The sequence below is a fragment of the Lissotriton helveticus genome, chromosome 3_1, assembly GCF_964261635.1.
Source record: "Lissotriton helveticus chromosome 3_1, aLisHel1.1, whole genome shotgun sequence".
NCBI classification, from domain to species: domain Eukaryota; kingdom Metazoa; phylum Chordata; class Amphibia; order Caudata; family Salamandridae; genus Lissotriton; species Lissotriton helveticus.
Genome location: NC_136061.1, coordinates 229,934,652 through 229,950,702, shown reverse-complemented (window position 1 = coordinate 229,950,702; position 16,051 = coordinate 229,934,652). Strand labels below are relative to the sequence as shown.

The window sequence follows — 16,051 nt, the reverse complement described above, 5'->3', positions numbered from 1 at the left end:
TCTCAAACAGGTGCAGCCGGGACTGGATGATCCTAATAATAGAAACAGCCCAGAGCACTATACTTATAGAAAAGAGGGAGATAGAAGAAGTGGAAAAAACACTAAGTGAGACCAACGTATTAGAAGAGGCCAAAAAAAAGATAGATGAGATAAACCAGGATATGTCCGGTTACTGCGAATATTTAATGAATAAAAAAACTCAAAAACTTAGAAAAGATATAAACAAATTCAGCCAAGAAGTGATCTACCCCTTTCTGAGAAAGGATTACTATAACGAAAAGCCAGAACCAAATTGGGAAAGAGGACCAAGGGTGAGGTTCCAAAACAAACGCCCAAGACACATGAATTTCTCAGGCTCATCAGAAAGCAGTGGAGGAGAGGAGGATACACCCCATAGAGAAGAGGGAACGTATAACCATCAAAATAGAAACTAGGAGGATTTTTTAGATCAGCGCCCTCAGAGACCATCAAGGGGGTTCTCAAACAGGGGAAGGGGAGGTTATACAAGGAAACCACAGACAGGAGATCAGGAGCAGGAGTATCAGAACAACCCAGCTCCTCAAGAGTACAAGAGGACGAGGAACAAAGTCTACTGGAGGTAGGGAGTACTCCCATTATAAATTTATCAAGTAGAGTCCTAACAGGCACAGAGGAGGCAGTCCTAAAGATGGGTTTTAGTTTTGTCCCCACGGCGGGCATAAATAAATTCCAGTTAGAAAAGGACTTAAGATCATTCTTTAGAAAGATTAGGTTACGCAGATTTTTTGAAGGAAGACCACAAAGGGAACCCCCCTCATATTCAGGCCTGAGAGCTAAATCTACTTTTACACCAAGCTTAGGTATGGTTGACAAAAATATAGATATCTTTGAGAGTATGGTCAAAATGGAAATAGGTAAAATAGTTGAAAATAAACAACATATACAACATAACATCTCAAAAGATCAGAGAGCAGCATTAAATTCCTTGGCCCAAGATACTCTTATTACTATAAAACCGGCAGATAAAGGGGGGGGGGGGGAAGAGTAGTGGTGTTTATTTATTTATTTTAATTTTTATTTCTTATATAGCGCAGGAATCAATCCCGTAAGGGTATCTCCGCGCTTTGCCAGCCATGGGATCATCAGGTAGTGTGAACTAGGAAGTTAAGAGGACAGAAATGCTTCTTGATAGAGAAGGGTCTTTAAAATCTTTCTAAAAGACAGATGGTTGGTGGTCATTCTTACATCGGTGGGCAGCTTGTTCCATAAGGCAGGTCCAACCGAGGAGAAAGCACGGTCTCCTTGTCTGGATTTCTTTGTCACAGGGGGTTTTAAAAGGGCTTGATTGCTAGAACGGAGAGACCTGCTAGGCTGGTACAGCTCAAGGGATTGTGACAGGTATTTAGGACTTGCTCCATATAGGCACTTGTGGACCGTACAGCATTATCTTAAAGTTGATACGCTGCCGTATGGGGAGCCAATGTAGTTCTTCCAACAAGGGCCTAGAGGGAGTCCTGGCTGGTACACTCATGACCAATCTCGCTCCTGTGTTCTGGACTACCTGCAAACGACCTACTGCATCTACATTTGCTAATGTCAGCAGGCCGTTGCAGTAGTCCAGGCGGCTGGTGACCAAGGCCTGTACCAGTGTCTTCCTATAGGTGGCAGGGAGATACGGGAAGACACGTCTGAGAAGGCCGATGGTATGGAAACACAACCCTGCGATGTAATTGGTGTGTTCCTTTAAGGTCAACTTTTGGTCCAACTTCACCCCTAGATTCTTAACATGAGGTTTGGATGTGGGTACTGGGCCCAGATCTATTGGCCACCAGTCTGGGGACCAGAGGAGACTTGCCTTGCCAAAGAGCATGACCTCTGTTTTTCCCACGTTACATTGGAGGCAATTCACAGCCATCCAATGTGACACTGCCCTCATACCCTCAGCAAAGTTCTCCTTGACTTTGGGGCCAAGGGAGCTGAAAGGGTAGAGGAGCTGGGTGTCATCAGCGTAGGAAACAGGTATGAACCCATATTTCCGCACAATCTCAGCAAGGAGGGCCACATATACATTAAACAATGTAGGGCTAAGACATGAGCCCTGTGGCACCCCCTTCGTGAGCACCCTTGAGATGGAACGAAAGGGGCCCAAGCTGATAGATTGTGATCTCCCGGAAAGGAAGCTCTCCAACCATGATAGAGCTGAGCCTCCAATTCCTACTCCCTGCAAACGGCTGAGAAGGATGTTATGGGACACGGTATCAAAGGCTGCGGACAGGTCCAACAGCACTAGAATCATGGAGCCATCTCTGTCCTGTGACATTTTGATCTTATCTGTCACAGAAAGAAGGGCCGATTCAGTGCTGTGGTTGGGCCTGAACCCAGATTGAGATTGGTCCAGGCCCCCTGTCGCCTCGATAAAGCTGGAAAGGATGGTGTTAACGTGTTTCTCTGCCAGTTTGCTGATGAAAGGGAGGAGAGAAATTGGGCGGAGGTTGGAGAGTTCTGACCAGGGCAAGGTGGAATTTTTGCGTATAGGGTTCACTACCGCTTCCTTCCAGGATTGTGGGAGTTGTCCCTCGGCAAAAGAGAGGTTCAGCAATTTCTGAATAGAGGGTCCTAATATCTTGTTCAGGTGGGAGATTAGTTTGGCGGGTATCAGATCAATAGGAGAGCCGGTCTTCATTTGGTTGATAAGTGCAGTCAGATCTTTGATGGTTATTTCAGGGATTACATGAAGGGTTTTCCCAGAGGTCACCATTGGGGAGATCTCAGGGGCCTCAATATCCAAGGGACCTGAAACTGCGATAATTTTCTTGTATATCCCTTCTATTTTATCCTCGAAGAACTGAGATATTTCGTTACAAAGATCTTGAGTGAAAGTATCTGGGCTCTCACACACCCCAGGATTAGTGAAGGTCTGAATGATTTTAAATAATTCTCTTGTGGAGTTGCCCGCCTCTACAATTTGGGAGGTGAGGCTTATTTTCCTTGCTTTTTTAATATTTTTGTAATAGGTGGTCATAGCCTCCAAGTATCGATTCTTATCTTCCCTATTGCCTGTCCGTCTCCAAAGTTTCTCCAACTTTCTGCATCCTTGCTTTTCTATTTTAAGGACCTCAGTGTACCATGCTTCCCTTTTTGCTATGGTAGGTTTTTTTACAATTTTCTGAGGAGCCAGGGTGTCAATGGCTGCCGTCAGTGTGGAGTTGAACTTTGAGAGAGCAGTATCGATGTTATCTGAGTTTGAGAATATTGGCTGTTTCCAGGTTTGTGTGAACCTGGCAGGAGTGACTTTATGCCATGATCTACGTTTAGTGGACTGTGTGGCAGGGTGATTTGTGGGATTAGGTAGATGTAGCAAAGAGAAATCTACCATTTTATGGTCAGACCAATAAATGTGTTTAGGAGGGTGACAGTGAACATTGGGATGGGTAGTAAAAATTAAATCCAGAGTGTGACCACCTGAGTGAGTAGGTCCACTATTTCGAAGATGCAGACCTAAAAGGGCAAGATCTGTCAAAAATACATTCGTATCAAGGTGATCAGCAATATCAGTGTGAAAGTTAAAATCTCCAAGTAGAATAAAATTTTCGTTGGCTTTCATGTAAGGGGCTAACAGTTCGGTGAGGGCAAGGGAGAACCCAGCATTGGGTCCAGGCGGGCGATAGACTAATGCTCCTTTCCAGTGTACTTTGGGGCTGATTTTTAGATGAAAAATTATTACTTCCATGGTAGGTAGCATCACTTGTTCTAAAACTCTAATATTCAATGCATCTTTATATATTATGGCAGTCCCGCCTCCTACCTTCTCAGGGCGGTCTTGACGAAGGATTTTATATCCCATAGGTATCCCTAAGGTGATAGTGGGGATAGTATGGGGTTTCAGCCATGTTTCTGTCAAGAAACATATCTCAGGCTGAATGCTGTGAATAGTGTCCCATAATTGCAAATGATGTTTAGGGAGTGATCTCACATTTAACAGGAAGCTTTTCCAGCCTCCCTGGGTGTCTATACTGTCTCTGGGCTGTCCAACAATAATGTTGGAGTGAGTAGCTTGGAATCCGCATTTCATGCAGGAAAAGGGACCCTCGAGACATACAGGCGCTCTATTAGTGCACCTATGTTTCCCTTGGGATTGTAGCGCCAGAAGAACATCAGGTGAGTACCTGATATGAGGAGCGGGCATAGAGAGGTCCATAGTAACAAGGGGCAGAGTTATTGGCCCCTGGCCCCGTCCTGTCGCGGACGGGCGCAGACGGGCCACTCTTTGGCTAGTCTTCGGCGTTGTCTTCGGCTCTCCTGCGCGCGATCGCTGCGCGCTCAGGAGGGGGCGAGGGCTAAATAGCCCCGTCCGCCCTGGCCGCTAGAGCGCTAACCGCTCAGCGAAACCGGAAGTGGTGTCCTCCCTCCCCGGAACACAGTCACGGGGAAGCAAGCGTTCAGGGAGCTGAGCCTCAGGTGAAGTTTCGGCGTGTATGTGCGAGTGTGTGCACTATTACAATTCTAGTGTCACAGATGTATAAATTTTAAAAAACACGATTTCAGCAAGTTAAAAATCTTATTATAACGCAACACGCAAAAGCTGGTGACACAGGCTGATCGTCCCAAGCAGGCCAGCGGGTCCGGGAAACACTGCCACTGTCCCCCTACCGCAGCGCGGGAAAGCAAAGCTCAGCCTAAATAGCCCCGTCCGCCCTGGCCGCTAGAGCGCTAACCGCTCAGCGAAACCGGAAGTGGTGTCCTCCCTCCCCGGAACACAGTCACGGGGAAGCAAGCGTTCAGGGAGCTGAGCCTCAGGTGAAGTTTCGGCTTGTATGTGCGAGTGTGTGCACTATTACAATTCTAGTGTCACAGATGTATAAATTCTAAAAAGCACGATTTCAGCAAGTTAAAAATCTTATTATAACGCAACACGCAAAAGCTGGTGACACAGGCTGATCGTCCCAAGCAGGCCAGCGGGTCCAGGAAACACTGCCACTGTCCCCCTACCGCCGTTTAACACAAATGACTATGAGCAAAAAGCCCTAACCCTCCTCTCTAATGCTGAACATTACTCTAGGGTCTCTCAACAGAGATTAGAATCCTTAAAACGAGAAGTAGCCTCTCTTTTAGTAAATGCCAAGAACAGTGGAATGATTACCGACGAGGAATTACAATTTTTAAATAATGAAAACCCTAAAACACCTGCATTCTACGGACTCCCCAAAGTCCACAAGAATATAGAGGACCCACCCCTAAGACCGATAGTGGCATCAATTGACTCTTTATTAGAACCTTTGAGTATATATGCAGATACATTTCTAAAACCTTTAGTACAGGTCCAAAAATCCTATATCAAAGACACCTCCGATATGATAACCAAAGTAGAGGGTCTTTATTTCAATGAAAATACGGAATACATGGTGACTCTAGACGTAGAGTCACTCTACACAAATATACCACAACAAGATACAATAAGTGTCATTAGAACACTTCTTGAAGAAACGGAAGTAGTGGGTGCAAACAAGGACTTTATAGTCCAGTGTGTATCGATGGTCCTATTGAATAACATCTTTCTTTTTAAAAAAGATCTTTACATCCAACGCAAAGGGACCAGCATGGGCGCAACTTGCGCACCGAGCTTGGCATGTATCTATGTGAGTTTATTTGAAGAAAGGCATATATACAATGAAATAAGCCCCTTTTATGAAAATATCAAAAATAGATGACATTTTTTTCATTTGGTCAGGATCTGAACAAGTTTTGAAAGAATTTTTAATTTGGATTAACCTAGGGGATGAAAATCTCAGGTTCACAGCCTCATATAGTAATACAAAGGTAGATTTTTTAGATATTAGTATCAAGGCAGAAAATAATTTGTTGGCGGTAGAACTGTTTAAAAAGAAAACTGACCGTAATACGGTCTTACATTACAACAGTTATCATCCAAAAAGTCAAAAAGAGAACATCCCCTTCGGAGAGTTTCTCCGTCTGAGGAGGAATTGTACCTCCTTAGATGACTTTTATAAACACGCTGGAGCCACCAAACAGAAGTTTATGGATAGGGGATATCCCAAGAAATTGATCAATCACTCATTAAAGAGAGCCCGATACTATAACAGAGAAAGTTTGTTGGACAAAAAAGACAAAGATGCAACCATGGGCAAAATAGTCATGGTGAGCCAGTTTTCAGGGATTGCCAATCAGATAAAGAACGTGATCAATCACAATTGGAAAATTTTAAACGAAGGAATGGACACTAAACTCCCCAGACCACTATATGCCTATAGAAAAAACAAATACCTACGGTCCACTTTGGTACACACCTACAGAGAGGACCTGATGGAAGGACAAAAAACACTAACGGGCACCAAAGCAGTGGGTAACCACAGGTGTGGCTCATGCAGTGTATGTGACTCATGCTTAGTGACAAAGGAAGCATGTCTAAATGGAGTCAAACATAAAATAAACACGCTGAATAACTGCAGATGCAAAAACTTGATATACCTGATCCTATGCCCTTGTGGCCAAGGATATATAGGTGAAACAGGAAGAGAACTCAGGGTGCGAATAGGAGAGCATAAGTCAGCTATCAGACTTAACAAAAATAATGCCCCCTTGGTGAATCACTGGAATGATAAGAAACACAATGAGACAGATATAAAATGGATAATATTGGAAAAAATTAAAGAACAAACAAGAATAGGCAATGGTTTAAAAAGACGTAAACAACAAGAGCAGTGGTACATAATTAAATTTGATACCATCAGAAAAGGTTTGAACACCAGAGAGGACTGGGACTCTCTGTTCTAAGGAATATGTATATGCAGTATATTATTGCCGTACATGGAATGACTAATAACAACACAATCTCTGTACCTACCTTTCTATTATGCCTAAACTTCTGAACATAAGGGACTCTAAGAAGTGAGGAGGAAGTATAACCACAATAATCTATTATATTAAGGAAAAAGATCATGCGCAAGTCAAGATATAGGGTATAAACTTGAGTAGAACAGCTGGATCAATAAAACATAGTCAAAACTGTATACAGAGAGAAAGTACTATAAAGGAAATAGGGTAAAAAGTTATAACTATTCTCCTACGGTATTAGCGCCAATATAAATTATTTATGCGTGTATACCTTGACGCATGCGCGGTTCTGACCTGATACGGTACTCGCAGGTCATAATACAAAAATTAAAATAAATATAATGTGAGGGATTGAATTACTCTAGGAAAGAAAGACAGATAGAATAACGATTTATCCCTGTTCCATATATATTCGGCCAACCACTATTATTCAATATTAGAACTTATCCAACACTAAATACACCATTTAGAAATGGCGACGATGTGAATGGTAGTAGAATCTCGTCACTACGCATGCGTGGTATGCGCAAATCTAAAACTCACAGCTGCAATAGATTAACAGAGGGGAAAGGCGTATATATACGGAAAGCGCAGTGTGTCTCCATCAGCAGAGAAAAACACAAGACCAGACGTACCCGTGGCGGCCCTCAAATTTAAAGACAGAAAAGGTAAGCGGGAGGGATTAGAAACCCCGTCTTAATGAAGACTCTTCTTCGTTTTTATATTAGACTCGACCAAGCTTATGTGGAGTACGGGTACCCTGAACTTTGTGACAGTAGATGTGAGTGGGAGGGAATTGAAGCCCCGCTGCTGTCAAGGCTCATTTTTACATTATATTTTATGGAGCCTGGTTGTAAAGTGAAATATGAATAAGAATCACGGGTTTTTCGTGACAAAAAGTCAATAGGAGGGAATTGAAGCCCGGGTCTAGCTAAGGCCAATTTCCATATTATATCTTAACAAGCATAGATATTATGTTAAATACGGACCAGAGACCCAATAGCATAATCCCCCTAGGATAGATACTCTGAACCTTTGAATCTGTATTATCGGGAATCAGGGTCAAAACGAGGTAAATAAGAATAGTTAATTAGACTAATCTAGCATAGGGTAAAACTAACATACGGAAAGGGCAACAAATTGTGATTTCTTTTCCCCATTGATCTATTAGATTACATATAACCCACTAATCGTTATCAAGAGGTGAGTGGAAGTTAAGTAAAAGAAGGAAAACCACGGGGATAGGACTACCCTATATATTCGAAGGTAGGTACAATCCTGAACCAACAGTTAGGGTATAGGGAAACCCGGATAAAAAACTAATATTCTTTTAAATATGTCTATCCACATTATTCCCTATAGGGACCCTATGAATGTAACTAAAAGAAGATATACCCAGAAGTCCCATATCCAGAGGGCATTTTTTGATACCTGAAGGCGAAGGAACATCCTTGTCGGTAATCAATCACTAGTACGATGTAGATTAGACACTCTTGCATGAATTCTACAAAAAACATGAGTGTGTGATTGAGTAATTCATGTACTTTAATCATCAGAACCAACGGATTTTCCACTGAACGACCGTATCCAAGGTCCTGCTGGGGGAGGGAACTGTCCAAACCGTAATACAAGATATTTTGACCCCTAGTGCAAGGTCAGTAACCGCGAGTGAGTGGGTAGATTGTATAACCAGATCTGGTCATCAACTATGTTATAACGGAGGGAACAATAATCAAGCCAGATATTAAATTTTGAGGAAAACGTAGGAATAAAATGTGCACTATTATGAATATGTTTTTCTAAAATGCTGACCTGCCCTTAATGTATGTGTATATTCTTGCGCTGAGGATTGGCATTAGCTTAAATAAGATAATAATATTGAGATATAGAAGCCACAATATATTCATTGATCCTTTTCTAATACACAGGAAGGATACTTGCTAAAACCCCAAAACGATTTTGAACTGTCCTGATGAAGGTGTGACCACATCCAAGGGCCGATACACCGAAACGCGTCGACGCTTCTTTCACTTATAGAATTCAAGCCCATGAGATTCTCGATATTTCGCTCATTGCAATACGGGAAACCTGTTGAAAGTGTTATATAGGCTGGTGAATCTTACAATTCGTAACAAAAAAAGGTGTTGTTGAATGGTGGGGGTTTCTTTCTTTTTATTTTCTTTTTTCTTTACTTCATTGTGTAAAGATGTTGTTAAAAAAAATTTTTGAATAATGTTTCCCATAATCAGTGATAGGATCATGTTGATAATTTAGAAATGTGTATTTTCTTTCTCTGCTTGTTACACTGTATAGTTATGAACACGTTTTAATATTCTTTTTTAATTCATTGTACAATATGAAATGTTTTTATTCTTTATGTATTGGTATTGATTCTGCAAAGAATTTTTAATTCTTATGTTCCTTGATAAAAAGACTGTGAACGATATAAACTAGTTTGTGACCAGTGACTGAAAATATTATCAGTAGTATCTAGTATGAGTGAGGTGAAAATTTCTCTGTAAATTACCTCTTCCAGGGATAGTTCTTTGACTTTTTATTGTCTGCAGTACCCTGTTCCCTGGAATGTGAGGGGTCTTCTCTCTTATTGTTGACTTGGCTGATTCAGACTCACCACAGACCCTAAGGTGGCTCATTTTAATGAGGGGTGAGAATCCAAAACTGTTAAGGTGGCCCATTTCCCTACAGGGTATGGACTTCAGGGTGTAACACAGAGCAGGGGTAGACCACACCAATGCTGATGGTCTATATTGTTTCTTCCGCCCTAGTGATGAGAACACCCTAGAGGTTGGGTAGCTCTCCGCACTTTCAGCTGTTGTGGGGGTGGAGGGGGCAGCATGTGCATGTCCTGTCATCCTTTCCCCAAACGTTTTGCCTGCTGACCTCCTCCTTTTGCTGAAAAGTTTGGATGGCCTTGGCACTCTGAGAACTTTATCACTGCTGATCAATGCTAAAGTGCATGTACTTCTCACTTAAACATGGTAACATTGATGTACAATAATTGGTCAAAATGGGGCGAAACTTCACCCCAATGCCCGGCGCACAGCGTTTGCTCTGAGCATAATTGTAATGCCACACATTAATCCAATTTCATTGATTTTTATTTCATTTCATCCAAAGTTTACTTTTTCATCCATTATTCTCTTGTCACATGAGAGACGACTTATGTATTTTATTGTATCCTTATAAACTGCAGACATGCCAATCCTAGGCCTTATACTGTAGTACGGAGTTATACATAAGTAATCCTTATTCGTTATTCCTGATAACCCAATGCATTTCGGGCCTATTCGTGGCCCTTCGTCAGGGGTACTCTACAAATTAAAAACAATATTGTCAAACAGTGTCTTTGAATCAGTGTAGCATATACATCTATGTACGAAGTTTTATACTATCTTTGCTTTAACAAGATTAACTACAATCAACGTCTTCTGATCTCTACCTCTCCCAGATGGCTTGTCCAACCCAGGAGCGACCCATCTGTCTCCAATGTGAGCTCAGGGTGTGGAAGGACAAGGGGTCTTTTGCTGATCCAATCGCAGGTCTTCAGTCACCACTGCAGACCTTTGGCAGTTCCCTCTGATATCTGGACCAGGTTTGAGAGATTTCCCTGATGCTGCGCCCACTGGGACTTCAGGCCCCACTGCATAGCCCACATATGCCAGCGGCCATGGGCTACCAACAGGCTGCAGGAGGCCATAAGGCCCAGAAGACTGAGTTAGTCTCACCAAAATCCATGATAGAGGCTGAAACATCAGTATCATAGCCTGAATATCCTGGACACGCCATTCAAGAGGATAGGCAAACAACTGTACTGTGTCCAGAATGACTCAGATGTAAGGGAGCATCTGAGAGGGAGTCAGGTGGGACTTTGGAACATTAATAGTGAACCCCAGTGAATGCAGGTCTGGTGTAGTCTGATGACTATCTGGGCCATGGTCGCCTTCCACAGTCAGTCATTGAGGTACGCGAAGACTGCAGCCCCTGACCTTCACAAATGGGCTGCAACCACCGCCATCACCTTTGTGAATTACCTAGAGGTGCTGGTATGGCCAAAGGGTAGCACAACAAACAATGTGCTTGTGGGTTACCGTGAACAGCAGGTACAATCTGTGGGTCGGCAGGATAGGCATATTAAAATAGGCATCCTGCAAGTAAATTGCTACCGTTTAGTCTCCATGTTCCAAAGCAGACAGTACCTGAGCCAAAATTAGCATTTTGAATTTCTCCTTTTTCAGAAAGTAGTTGAGAGGAAGCAAGTCTAGTGTAGAGAGGAGGCCTAAGTCCTTTTTCTGCACTAGAAATTAGAGGAAAAAGCAACCACGATCTACTTCTGATGTCAGCACCTTATCGTTGGCTCCTTTGGCCAAAAGAGCCTCGACTTCCTAATGCAGCAGGGAGAGGCTGATCTCTGTCAAGCTGGTTTAAGGATGGTGTCATAGGTGGCATTGTTTCTGTGAATGAAAGGGTGCAACCCAGCTGAATAAATTGAAGCAGTCATTTCTCTGAGGTGAAGGGTTGCCATCATGGCAGGTGGGGCTTGATCAGACTAGTTACCCGTGAAAATGAGAGGGCAAATTAAAGGGCATTGGCTGATTGAAGTGTGGTGGGCTCGGCAGATATCTGGCTTTCAGCTTCCTTTATTATGATCTCATGATCATTGCTGAGAGTAACTAGTGCAAGACGCTCTCCTCGTGTTAGATTGTCCTTGTATTTAAAGGTGCGGTTGTTTTGTTTGGCGCCTAGTTTATCAATATCCTCTAGAACACGTTTGTAAAAGTTGTCTATTGCATTGCCCCCGGGAAGAGTGGGAATCCCCTCGATTTCGATCTGAGACCGCTGGCAATGCTGTAGTCAGACTCAATGTTGAGTTCATCCAACAGTATGTCCATATCATAGGGTGTCTGTTCTAGGTCAGTGAGAGACAAGAGAAGATAAGTCGCTTGAATATCATTTATTGAAAGCACTTCAGACTCAGAAAATGTAGGGATATTTTTAGATGTTTTGTTACAGGCAAAATGTTTTTTGAGTTTTAGATTTCTAATAAATTTGAATAAATCTATTTTGAGTTTACAGATGTCCCCTGTAGCATATGGGTTGAAATTGAGTCCCTTACTCAAAAGAGAGGTCATGTCGGAGATTAGGGGTTTGGAGGAGAGGTTGATGACCTGTGCCTCACTCTCTGCTGGGTTTGTCAGTTCTTCGTTGTCCCTGATCTCAGCTTATTCCTGTAATCCTCTGTGTTTGCCCCTCCTGCCCCTACGAGTTTTGGATCAAATTTTTCTCTTACCAGTGGGGTTCTGCTGCCTCTCCTGATACGTTGGACCTTGCGTAAAAAAGACGATTTCTCTTGTCCTGCACTATCCGAATTGTCAGCTTCAGTCTTGCTGACACTAAAGGCACTCAGTGAGGTGTTACTTGAGGAAACTGAACTTTATCCTGTTCCTGTCCTAGTTCCTCGGTCTGCCTGTGATCTGTTGTGAACCATGGAATCATATTTTTGGGCATACGTGAAAATCCTACCCTCCTTATAATCTGTTTCATCCCTTTTGAGCTGTCTGGCCTTCTATTTTTTATTTCATTCTGATGTTTCATTAAAATGTCATCTAGAATGGTGTAATTCTTAACAGTTGCTTCTGGGAGATTTAAGTCTTTGATTTCCTGTTCAAGTGTAGCAATCTCGGTCTGAAGTTTAGTTACTTTACGATCTGCACTCTCTATTGGAATGTCCATTAGAGTATTTGAGTTGATGGTAATGCTTTCTCCCATTTCTCTAATAGGTCAGTGTCAAGGTCGTCATAGGTTGGAAAAATCTGGGCAGTGAGCCCTCTTGGAATGCATCTGAGTCTCATATATTGCTTCAAAGTGGTGCCGTCCCACCACTTCGAGTTCTCTGGTTTCTTTAATCTCTCTAGCTTTACAAATTGGTCACCAAGTCCTTCCTTACGTGGAGGGTTCCCACTGGTGGATGCACTATGTGTGGACATTCCCTTTGCTAAATTTTCAAATAATTCTTCTGCAGCCTTGTTTCTATCAATTTCAAAGGCAGTGGTTGATCACCCAAAGTGGATAACTAAAGGTGTTTGTTGATTGCGTAGCGGCTGCCCCCTCTGTCAAAAGGTAATGTGTTCGCAAAAGGGTTTTCATCTTCAGGGAAGTAGCTGGGCGCTCTGCTAAAAGTGGACGCAAATTGTAAGAAACATAACAGGTAGGGTGTGGTGCAACTGGGTGAGGGGATAAGCCATATAACAACCAACGCACTATACAAGTTATAACAAGATACCCTATGCACACAACAAACAAGTGGAAGAGGTGTGTCAGTGTCAACACATATATGTTACAGAGCAAAGCTAACAGAAACAACACAAGGATTTCTTGTATGGTGTGTCAACAGTTCGGTCTCTTAATTTCTCAAACAAGCCAGCCGACACGTGTTTCGTTGCATATTGGAATAGTCTTTCCGCGACTCCTCAGGCCTGGGAAAGATACAAGGGACAACGATGGAACATATAACATAATGTGTATACTTTGTTGTTCATTGCAATCAGTTTCTTTGTGGAAACTTTAATTGTCGGAGAACCCAAAACGCGAAAAGACCTTAGTGAAACGTTCATGGTGCACAAGGAATTTTTATCGTTGAACTTGTGAAAGGGGTTTGGTGAAGGAGAGAAGACCAAGGATCAAAACGTGGGTGGAATTGCATACAGGAGAGATATGATGAAGGAAAAGAAAGGTGGCGCGGACATGCAGGGTTTGTATGGGTCCAAGTGAATAAGGTGTGACAAACGGATCTCAAACATGCTAGTGCTCTATGTGAGACAAGGCTGACTGTATGGAAGGGAGGGAAATTCTTCTAAGTAAGTCATATCTGTATTGGAAAATTACACAAATGGGAAGTCTGTAGGGGAGGGAGGTAAAAGATAATGAGGAAATGAAAGGGAAGTGGGTCAAATAAACAAGGGGAAGAGTTAAAAGTAGAATGGTGCTCACCGCTCTGCCGGTGATAATTTAGACCCGGCAGGGTCCGAGACTCTGGCATTAATTTTCAGGATGGTTATGTGCTGTAGAGGGGGCGACATGGTAAATAAAAGAGAATGTATGAGCCTCTTGTGCAGCATTGAAATGAATCGGTGTGTGGGGATACTATACTATTTATAGTACAAACGTGATAATATATGAAAGACAGTGATCTCACCGGCTGAAATTAAACCTTGTTGTGAGCTCCTAGACGTCCTAGATAGCTTCACTCACTTCAGGGATTTACATCAGTGATAAGTAAATAGACGCTCATTAGTCTATAGACTCTGTAGAGATGATAAACAATACGGGTTCATAAGGACAGAATCCGAGCAAGGTCTATTCTTAATAAATGGAACGGAACAAAGATCAATATAATTTACCAATTGTCGTCTTCGAGTAGCGACAAGCCCCGCAGGATTTATGAAGCAGCAATCGGGGAGCGGATAACTCCTCATGTGGATGCCACCTAGAAATGGAGATACACGGGCTTGTTATATAAACCCGTTTAGCTCAAGGGTAATGGCCAGATACAACGCTAGTTTAAAAATACGGAGCGGGGGATTTGGAAAGGGAGAGCGTCTTACTTGTAAGCGGCAGCAAGTTCGGGCTTCTTTCCCGCGGGTCGCCGTGTTCCAGTTGTGGACATATGACCTCTTAGCGGAAATGGTTAAATATCCACTGTTGAATGATGATGCTGCATCCGGATGCAAACAACTAGAGCGCCCAACCATATCATAGAGTGTTAGTCCTGCTGATCAAAGCAAACGAAATTTCCCCAGAAGGATACTAAATTGTGTTCATGGGAGTGAAAGGGATGACTTAACATAATAAAATCGTGGAAGATGTATGGTGTGGAATATAAACGTATAGTTAGAGAAATGCTGGTTTAAGGGGTACTGTTTATTGGTATGTCGTAGCCTAAAGGGAGGTAATGTGGTGGCCTTGAGCATTCGAAATTGTCCTTAAAGTTATGATTATGGAAAAAAAAGAAAAAAACAAAGGTAGTTATATATTTAAATGATGATGCGGAGAGGATATAAAATGGAAAGGGTGAATAGGGCCGTGAGCAGCGCTGTATCTGTTGAGATGTATTCTCATGCAAGGGAGTGTACTCATGCGAAAATATACAAAACCATGTGGTAGAAGCAAGGGGTCTATATTCATAGACACACAGATAAAACACATTACATAATTAGTGTCAAAGCAAGTACGTGTTTCAAAAGGAGATTGCTAAACCATTCCACAAATGCGTATGAAATTTGCAGTACTACTGTATTATCCAGTGCATCTTGTAAATATTAAAGAGACAAATTTGACACGGTAGAAACATTTTAAGAAGAACGGTCAAGTAGTATTCCTTCTGATACATTTCTCGAAATCTATTGTGTCTAAAAGTTACAAAATCAGTTTAGAAAGAGCAGAACAGTTGCTATGATGGAGCTAATTTTGAAAAACAATTTCTTCATTTTTGACAAGATTTGGTATAGACAAACAAGGGGAGTGGCCATGGGATCTAAGTTTTCACCCTCATTTGCGAATCTCTTTATGGGCACTCTAGAAGCAGATCTAATATGGGGACCCAAAGGTGCACAATTTATCGACTCCATAATATTCTGGGGTCGATATATTGACGACTGTATCCTCCTATGGTCTGGAACACAGGAACACCTACAGGAATTCTTAACGCATCTCAACACCAATAGGCTGGGGCCTCATTGAACGGCAGCAGGGGCTCTGACCCCACCTTGCTTGAGGTTTAGGACTTCGGCTGCCCTACGCAACACCACTGCGTAAGATGCACCCTCTTCCATAGCATCGGTAGGGGGAGACAGCATGCTGTGGTCTGGGGAGGTGTCCATACTACTTGCCTCACCCAACTGCTCTCTCCAGTCTGGTTCCTCCAACTGGTCTGCAAGAGGGTCCACAGACCCCTCCCAGTCCTCCTCACCCTCTCCTGTGAGCCACTCAGTGCAGTAGGAAACATCAGGAGAGAACAGGAATACAAAAGTACCTGCCGGCGCCGGTCCGGTGCCGTATCCTCATCGGAGGACCTGGAGTGTCATGGAATCAACTACCAATGGAAGACTAAGGGCTTCAGACAATGCTCCCGAAGTGCCTTAGGATTCATGGTACGACAGTCGGGGGCAGGCTTTGGAGTCTTGCCCGGCTCCAGGAACCAGAG

The 16,051-nt window shown here is 42.8% G+C and overlaps 1 protein-coding gene across 1 annotated transcript in view; it reads right to left on the bottom strand.

Annotated features, from left to right (window-relative positions):
- Window positions 1-16,051, bottom strand: part of ZZEF1 (zinc finger ZZ-type and EF-hand domain containing 1) — a 1,627,273-nt gene that overhangs the window by 742,960 nt on the left and 868,262 nt on the right. The gene's annotated exons all lie outside the window — the stretch shown is intronic.